Here is a 9,690-nt window from a genome sequence, read left to right as displayed (position 1 = left end):
GGGGTGAGGAGGCGCCGGTCCTCCCTTCTTCTCCCCTCTGGTCTTGCCTCCATTTCCCGCTCTGTCCCAGGGGCTCCCTGGGCTACCCCCCTCTTTCTGTTGAGTCTCTGACTCAACGTCTTCTCCCTCCATCTCCTTTCTGATGAGTGTCCCTCTGTCCCTCTCTGTTTCTTTCTCTCCATCTCTCTGTACCTGTCTCTGTGTCTCTCCACCTTTCCATGTGTTAATTTCCCTGTCTCCCTGTCTCTTTTGGTCTTGTTCTCTTGGACTCTCTCTGTATCTCTTTGTCTGTCTGTATCTCTCTCTGTCTATCCTTTCAGGTTCCCCCTGTCCTTCTTTCTATCTGTCTCCTCCTGTCTGTCTCTCTGTCCTCTTCCCTGCTCCTGAAGGCAGGCACCACCAGGGTGAGATTGACCTGGATCACCTCTTGGAAATCCTTGGAGCCAAGACAGGCCCAGACCAGGCCCTGATGCCATCCTGAGATGGCACACCCTCCCTTCCCTGCTCAGCGCCTGTCTGTGGCTCCCCAACACCACTGGAACAGGAGGTAGCCTTAGCTCAGCTTGTCACTCAGACTCCTGTCCGTTGCTCCCTCCCCAACTCTCCCCAACGGTGTTTCCCAGGCTGGGCTGTGCTTTCTCCACCTCCAGGCCTTTGCAGGTAGGGTACCCCCAGCTGCCCCGTTACGCTGCCCCTCTGTCCTCCAGCAGTCTGCCTTCAGAAAGGTGTAGTCACTCATTCTTTCGTGTGATGAACACAGAGAGCTTTCCCGTGCTGAGCTCCCACGGCCCATGCTCAGAACATGGCATGTCCTACCATTACCGTTATTTGGTTATGAACCAGCCGTTATTTGGTTATGAGCTGCTTTGGGGCAGGCCTGTGCATCAGTCATGTCTGTGGCCCCTGAGTACCTGGCCTCCAGAAGATCAGAGAACCCTTGTTAATTAAAGTGAACAATTGCCCCTATACATCCACACGCTCTCTCGCACACATTCACACACACAACCCCACGCCCCTCCCCCTTCTCCAACTAGGAAACTAGTCATCCTTTAAAGTCCAGATCAGAAGGGTCCTCCTCCAGAAAGCCCTCCTGGACTGCTAGACAGCTGGACCCCCAGCCCCAACATCAAAGCTTCTATGTGGGATGAAGTAGGAGTAAGGTTTCCATGTGTCCTGCCCAAGACCACAGAAGGACTGGGATAAAGAGGGACGGGTCGGTGGCCAGCACCACTGGGGAGCACGGGTGTCTGGCCCAGATAAAGAGTCCCTGCTTCCTTCTGCCCCCCCCAAACCAGCTTCCTTTTCTTTGTCACATTGAGAAGTCCTCTCCCTCCCCCATCAGCATGGGGGCCCAAACAGTAGCAAAGAGAACATTCTGGAACTTTTCATGCTCCAACAACATTGGCTTCTCCCCACATTCAGGAATCAAGAGGACTTGGCCCAGATCTCTCCCCAACTCTGTCTCCATCTCTCTCCCTTATCCCACTCCCCACAACGTCCTGGCTGTACAGATCCGGTTTCCTCCTAGGATCAAGCAGACCGTCATGCTTGCATCTTGAAGAATGTCAGTGAGGACTGAAAGACTGGGGACAGATAATGAAGTGCTGTGCCCGGTGCCATCCTGAGCACCCCACTCAGAGCATCTCATTTCAGCCTCCCTGAACCCTAAGACCTAGAAGAACAGGTTTATTCCCATTTATAGAGGAGGAAGCTGAGGCCCAGAGCCACTCACCTGGGTCACCCAGCTTGTGAATGGCAGAACTGGAACCTGACCCAGCTGCCCCTAGACAGAGCTGGAGAGACGTCCCAAGACACCCTGCCATGTCTTTCTGCCCTTCCTCTCCCATCCTCTGACTGTCTCAGATGGAGTCATCAGAGGTCATCTCCCTCCCCCCGTGCCCCCCTCCCCCTGCCTCCTGGGAGTCCCTCGAACCAGCCTTACCGCAGGTGGTGTGGCTAATTCCAGGCCTGACACCACCAGGTCAGGAAAGGGATCCCTCCCTCAGGAGCTGCCCCCTAGCTCGGTGGCCTTGTAGGGTAGACCCTTGTCGCTGGAATGTCCTCTTGCTCAAGGAGCTCCCAGAGGTGGAATCTGATGCTGGGGAGGGGAGAAGGAGGCTAGGAATGGTGTTAGAGCCCAGCTGTGCTCCCTGCCCTGCAGCCTCGGGACTTGTGCCCTCTCTGTGTATCTGCCCCAGAGACACCCGAGGAATGCTGACCAGGGCTGGAAGGGTCATCTAGGGCTCCTGGAGGCCCTGGCCCAGCTGTCCAGGCTGTGGGGCATGAGGGGGGGTGGAAGCTGCCATTTATAGCTCAGAAGGAGTGAACTCCCCTCCCGACAGTGGGATCGGAGGATGGTGGTGAGTGTAGTGACCGCTGTCATTGTGGCCACCTCACACCCATGAGACTTGGGGTCACTTATTGAGCATCTACTACATGCCAGGCGCCATATGGGCTTAGAAGACATGGTGGTGGACCTGACTCAGCCCAGGGAGAGAAATGACCAATAGCTGCAAACAGTTACGGCATTCATTATAATAGGGCGGACTGCTGTCTTAGGTTGGGCTCCCCCAGAAGGAGATGCTGAGGCAAGAATTCAAGGGCAAGTAATTTAATTGGGAGGCAACCCAAGGAGACATGGGTAGAGGGTGGGAAAGTGAGACAGAGAAGGAAAGGAGGTCAGTAAAGGAAGGCTGCCATACTGAAGCCGGTCATCTCTTTGCACAACTGGGGCACAGTCCCGCCCAGGACCTCTGGGGGTGCAGCAGAGGACACACTCCTCAGAGTTGTAGGGACTGAGGGGCAGGGAAGCTGGGGTATTTATCCACCAGTCCCCGTCCTCCTTCGTTGAAGGCTGATTGTGTCGGGGAGTGGGTGCCCTTGCTAGGGGCACCCTTCCCACCCCACCCCCATGTAGGTTTAAGAAGAAGGAAGCCCCTCATGCCAGAGGAGCAGTGGGAGCCAAGGGCCCCTGGGTAGGCAGTGAGCATTTCAGATAAAATGTTAATGGAGTATACAATACGGGGATTTCCTGATTGGAAAGTGGAAGTCAGGAAAGCCTTCCCTGAGGAGGTGGCAATTGAAGTGAGGTCTGAAGGAGGACTGAGAGGTGAGGGAGTAGAAACAGGTGTTGCATATATAAAGACCATAGGTGAGAGGGTCTGAGAGTGGGGTGAATGTGCCTTGATGGTGAAGAGACAGGTGGGAGGAGCACGGTAAGTGGGAGATGAGCCAGCAAGGGTCAGGTGACAGAGGAGAGTATCGGGGAGCCCCTGATTTGTCTTCTGGAGGTTGAGGCATGCAGAGAGACTGCAGGGGCCAGAATGAACTTAGTATTGGTTGAAAGGAGCAAAGATCCCATCTTGCACTCTATGGAGTCTTGCTTGTTGAATAATAACATGAAAACTGTGATAATCAAAGTGGCACGGGCTAAGGATGACCCAGAGTTTATGCTGGGTGGGTCACATGCAGTGTGTGTGTGTGTAGTATTTGTGTGAGGAGAGAGTCATTGATCCTTTACCCAGATCCTTGTGTAGTGACCTTAGAGACCCCCCACAAGGAAGCTGCTCACCATGGTCACACAGCGGGCACATGGCAAAGCCAGGATTTGAACCCAAGTCTGTCTGATTCCCTGAGACCTGAAACCACCACCACTCCAGCCCTGCTGCCCTGTTTACTAAGTCAGTGTGGAGAGGAGGGACCAAAGAGCCCTGTGTCCTCCCAGAAATCTCTGAGACAGGCTCCAAGGGAACTGTGTGGGTTACAAAGCTTGCCCACAAATGCCGAAAAACAGGCATGACCACAAGCTCTGCGGCATTGTCATGCTAATTAATAATAATTATAGTTAACACCGACATGGCTCTCAATCTGCTCACGCTCTTCTAAGTGCCTTGCATATATAAGTTCATATATTAATTTTCACATAACCCTATGAGATAGGGGCTATTACCATTTCCATTAAATAGAGGAGAAATTGGAGCACAGAGAGGTCAAATACTTGCTCAAGGCCACCCAGCTAAAAAGTAACAGAACCCAGAACTGTCTGGCTTTAGAGTGTATTCATTGAACCACTGCACTGTATCCTGAGCAGCCTTCTGTGCTTGACCTCCAACCCAAATTATCCTTACAAACGATGGCCACCCCCTATTGGGTCTCAATGCTACTGCTATTCAGAGACAACTTTCTGAGACTTTGGCATTTCTATACAACTCACAAGCAGTGGCGTGGACAGTGTTTTATTCTGGCTATCTTTTCAAGGATGTTTGTATAGCAAACAGCCATGGGAGACAGAGTTTCTTCCTGCAGAGCAGAGGGCAGGTTTATTTGCTGTCCATATAATAAAGATAATGCCTCCCTCTGAGATAAGGGTAGAACAGGTTTGTTCGTAATCTACTGGAAAAGACTGGGATTTCTCAGCTTGGAATTCCTCGGCTGTAGTACAAACACGGTTTGCCTCCAGTGCCTATCTGCGTCCATCTGCATGGTTTCTGTGGGACTTAGGAGGAACTGGCACAAACAGGAAGTTTATGCTGCTGGCACCACAAGTAATAAAGTCTTTTGTGTCTGGCCCTGGAGTCTCGTGTCTTCTGCTGGCATCCATAGTGATGGTAGGTTAAATTGTCAGCTTGCAAGTAGGGTGAAATCTCAGACCCTTCATAGTTCTTGATACCTGTTTGCTCTTTCTGATGCCACTTGTCACCAAGGTGTCTCTCATGGGATGCTGGAATAGCCTGTTGAGGTCTCACCTCTGCTGCTGCCTTTCTGAGCTGATGCAGAGTGAGGTGATAGTGAGTTAAAGCATGCCGTCTTTTTAAGGCTTATTTCTCATCCTTGGCATTGTTGACATTTGGGGCCAGATCATTCTTCATGCCACAAGACTGTCTGTACAGTGGATGTAAAATCACATCCCTGGCCTCTACCTATTTGATGTCATTAGCACCCCAGCCCCAGTCATGACAATTCAAAAGTGTTCCCATACATTGCCAAATGTCCCCTGGGGGTGGCAGTCTAAATTGTCCTCCTCGTTGAGAACCACTCCTTCTAGGAAGGACCAACATCTTGGGCATCCAACAAAGCTGCCTTCTTTGACTTAGGAAGTCTGGGCTTTTTTTTTGTTTGTTTGTTTGTTTTTTGAGGAATCCCTCTATACTCCCACATTATATGGAAATGATTCCTGAAATAACCTCAGTTTGAACATTGGCTTATCAGAATTCCTGAGACTTTGAACAAATGGATTAATGATAAAAAGTAACAATAGCTTTGTTGACCCATGTTCATAGCAACATCGTTCACAATAACCAACAGCTGGAAGCAACCTGAATATCCATTGACAGAAGAATGGATAAACAAGCATGGCATAGCTATACAATACATTATTCAATCTTCAAAAGGAAGAGAATTCACACACTACAACATGGATGAATCTTGAAAACGTCATGCAGAGTGAAAGAAGCCAGTCACGAAAGCATAAATACTGTTTGACCCCACTTACAGGAGGTCTCCCTAGAAGAGCTGGATTCATAGAGACAGGAAGTAGGATGGTGGACGTCAGCAGCTGGGGGAGGGAGTGGGGAGGTCAGCGTTTATCAGGGACAGAGTCTCAGTTTTGCAAAATGAACAAGTTCTGGGGATGGCTGGTGGTGATGTAAATGTAAACCATGTAAATGTGCTTAATGTCACTGAACTGAACACTAAAAAATGGTGAAGATGGTAAATTTCATGTTTTGTATATTTTACTACAATTTGAAAGTAACAACAACAATAACATCTCTTCAGTACTTACTTTGTGCCAGACACCGAGTGTTTTAGATGCACTATCTCAGGGTTTACAAACTTCAGTCATTCCTACATCACCTCTACCTTTTTTGTGCATGTCTTACTTTTGAATTCCCAAAAAGTAGACCCCCCAAATAAGGATTTGTGGGAGATGGTCCTAGAAGTCTGATGAGAGAATGGGGAAAGGAGACAGGGAGGGGAGGTTCATTCATGAGTAGGCTGCTGCTACAGGCAACTGGGTGTTGGTTCCTCTTGGGGTCTTCTCAGCGACTTCTGACTTTCCACTCCACAGATGGTTTAGAGTCATCTAGCGGAAGGTCAGGAAGCTAGGGGCAATTGCCTACCAACTGCTGACCATCACTGGTTGATGGTTCCCCTCTAGGCATTAATGTCCTGATGCTTCTGGTCTGCCCCATGCGGGCCATGAACACTCCATGTTGGAAACTGTAGGCATGTAATGGGAACCATCCGCAGGTAAACTATTGGTGGGTTGAATACAGGGAAGGAGCTGTCACCAGTCTGCTAAGGTCATGTCTGTGTACCAAAGATACTACCATTTGCTTCAATTTTTTAAAAAAGTCTATCATTTAAAGGAGTCTCAGGTAGGTTAGTGTGGTCCGTGTGAGCCAAAAATGCAGAAGGTGACAGTGCAACCCATCATCTTCAGGTATTTGTGAAAGAGATCTTAGATTCAGGAATGCCTTTATAAGCCAGTGAATATGCTGACAGAGGGCTGTATCATCAGTTTTGATGGGTATAGGGACCTTGTATTAGACGGTACAAAGAGATTCATTCTAAAGCAAAGTCAAGAGGACAACTGGATCGGATCATGCTAAAAGGAGATGGCATGGTTCTGCTCCAAAAGAAATGATCAGAGGCACCTGACTGGCTCAGTCAAAAGAGCATGTGATTCTTGATCTTGGGGTCATGAGTTCAAGCCCCACATTGGATGTAGAGATGACAAATAAATAAAACTTTTTTAAAAAAAGGAATAACCAACGAAGTGAGAAATTGTTGAGAAGACAATGCAGTTTTTTTTTTTTTTTTTTTTTAGGTGTCCTCTGTTGGGAATATAGTCCAAGACATTTGTTCATATTGTTTTGATTACCCTTATGTTGTTAGCTATAGGATTGTTTTTATTAAAAAACAAAACAAAACAAAGCAAAACAAAACCTCAGGGACTCCTGGCTGGTCAGTCCTTAAACGTCTGCCTTCCACTCTAGGTCATGATCCCAGGGTCCTGGGACCCAGCCCCATAACAGGCCCCTACTCAGCGGAAAGCCTGCTTCTCCCTCTCCCACTCCCCTGGGGTTATGTTCCTTCTCTCACTATTTCTCTCTTTCATAAATAAATAAAATCTTTAAAACACACACACACATACACATCTCAATAACTTCTTTGGCCTCATCTTAGTGCAAACTTGAAGTATACTAATTTGTTGAAGAAGTAGGGAGCTGCCGTGACAGTAGAGGGCATTATCTCAGTGGCTGAGATGGTGAGTATTTCAGGCTAGAAAGCTGGGTATCCTCTTTAGGTCAAAGCCAATGTGAAACTTAACTGTTGAGAACTTGGAAGATGGTTCAAGTGGTTAGGAAGCCCACATCCCTCAATAAAGTGATTAGAAGGAGCAAAAAAATCGTTGTGAGTTGGTGGTTCCTTGCCAATTGGTGCAAAGTACTACAAGAAAATGTGGACTCAGGGGGGAACAGTGTCGGTCCACAGAGATAGAAAGGTCCACAGCTGAGGGTCCCCAAGGGGCTGGAGAAGAGGTAAGGAGGGCATTGTCTTCTGTAGGGAAAGTGGCTGACCCTAAACTTTTAACCACTGAAGCATCCATTTCAAAAGATGTCCATTTCTTAAAAAAAATGTATTTCAATCCAACTTTATTTACCAAAACAGGTGGTGGGCCATATTTGGCCTGTAGACTGACAGAAGCTTGCTGACGCTTGTCCTAACTCAGATTGTCGTGTTTGCTTGCTTGCTTGCTTTTAGTTTCAGGGGTACCGTATAATGATTCAACATCATTCAAGACCACGGTGAGCCTAGTTAATATCTATCTATCTAGTTAATATCTACCAGCACATAGAGGTATACTCTTGTTTTGCTTGTGAAGAGAATTTTTAAGACCTAGTCTCTCAGCAGCGTTCAAATATACAATACAGTTAACTGTGGCCACCAAGCTGGACACTACGCCCAATGATTTATTTATTTTTTAGCCGGAAGTTTGTACCTTTTGACCCCCTTCACCCATGTTCCCTATCACTCACCCTCAGCCCCTGGCAACCACCAACCAGTCCTCTGAATCTAGGAATTTTTTCCTTTTTTACTTGTTTCGTTTTAGATTCCCCTTACGAGTGGGATCAAACAGCATTTGTATTTCTCTGCCTGACTTAGTTCACTTAGCATAATGCCCACCGGCTTTCCATGCTGTCGCAAATGACAGGATTTCCTTCTTTTTCATGGCCAAGGAATTCATCTATCTTGAATAAACGTATCGCCATCTGCATGACGGGGCTTCTAGCAGAACAACCAGATAAGGAATTAGTCTGCCCTTGCCATGAAGTTCCCCTTTTAGAAAGCTCAGATAATCTAGGCAACTGACCTCTTGACTGACCCCACGTTTCCCTTCCTATTCCTGAATTCCTGCTCTTATGCCTCATTTTTTTTTAATTTTTAAGTTTGCTTTTTTTTTTTTGTAATCTCTGCACCCAGCAGGGGTCTCGAACTCACAACCCCAAGATCAAGAGTTGCATGCTTTCAAGAAGCCAATACAGAGTGAACCCCTGAACCCCTCAGCTGCAGAGCCTGAGGTCTGTGCTCCCTCTCTCTCTAGCCACAAACTTGGGCTGTGAACCTTCTAGGAATACCAGCAATAAATCTTATTTTTTTCAAAGTTCCCTGACGGTTGTTGCCGAGGTACGTCCGGGAGTCCTAAGAAGCACCAGGAGGACTGGTCTCACCACAATACTGACTTGGTCAAGAAATGTCTGGGGGGACTCCCACAAATAGGTGAGGGCCTCAGGCCTTGCCAGCCAGAGCAGCCCTGTCGGTAGGCTGAGACCTGCACACCATCCCACCCAAGACCTCTGTTTCAGATGACCTCAAGTATCAACCGTTAACATGCTCGAGAGACCTGAGTAAATCAAGGAGTGCAAAAATTCTCCCTGGGAAAGAACTTGGGCTGTGGCTCCTGACTCAAAGCAAACAGACTCCCAAGTGTTCTGCAGAATTCCTTTGAAATCGAGAGCCCAGTCTATGTCTGTTTGAGCCTTAAAACAGTAGCCATTTGCACTAATTTGCACCAGAGGAATCAATCTATGACAACTGCAGAGTGCCTAAGAAGGGCAACTTCTTCTATGTTCACTTTACATGTGGCCACAGAGGGTGAGTGGACAAGGCGGCAGGTGGCAAAACTGGAGACCACAGGGAACAACGGACAACGGGGTCTCCCCCAGCGAGCCAGGGAATGCATTGCACTTCACAAGCAGGGCATTCTTACATAAATCCTACCCCAGGAGGTTGGATCATTAATCTGCAGTAGCAGCTGGTCTTCCTGTGCTCAGTGGGCGAGGGAAGAGTCAGGTAAATGCACCTTTACTTTGCAAATTCTTGGGTCATGGGGAAACATCCCACCATGATGAAGGTGGCCCTGTATCAGCCAGAGACTCTGAACTGAGCAGACTGCATCAAGGAGCTGCAGAGACCCTCTGGCTGTCTTCAGGCAGGGGTGTTAGGTGGAATCTCTGGCAGAAGCATGCTTTCATGGAATTGGCGGCCAGAGGGACGGAAGGTGGACTGCTAGCTCTCCGTAAAAGTCTACCCTCTCACTCTTCTGTAGTAAGAGGATCAGAGCCTGGCAGCACAGTGGGCCAGCTACAGCACGTTTCCTGGTCTCTCCTGTAGCTAGGGGACAGG

Source organism: Enhydra lutris, unplaced genomic scaffold (genome assembly GCF_002288905.1).
Source record: "Enhydra lutris kenyoni isolate GAN:26980312 unplaced genomic scaffold, ASM228890v2 scaffoldscaffold10, whole genome shotgun sequence".
Taxonomy (NCBI): Eukaryota; Metazoa; Chordata; class Mammalia; order Carnivora; family Mustelidae; genus Enhydra; species Enhydra lutris.
Note: the sequence above shows the minus strand (reverse complement) of the source record.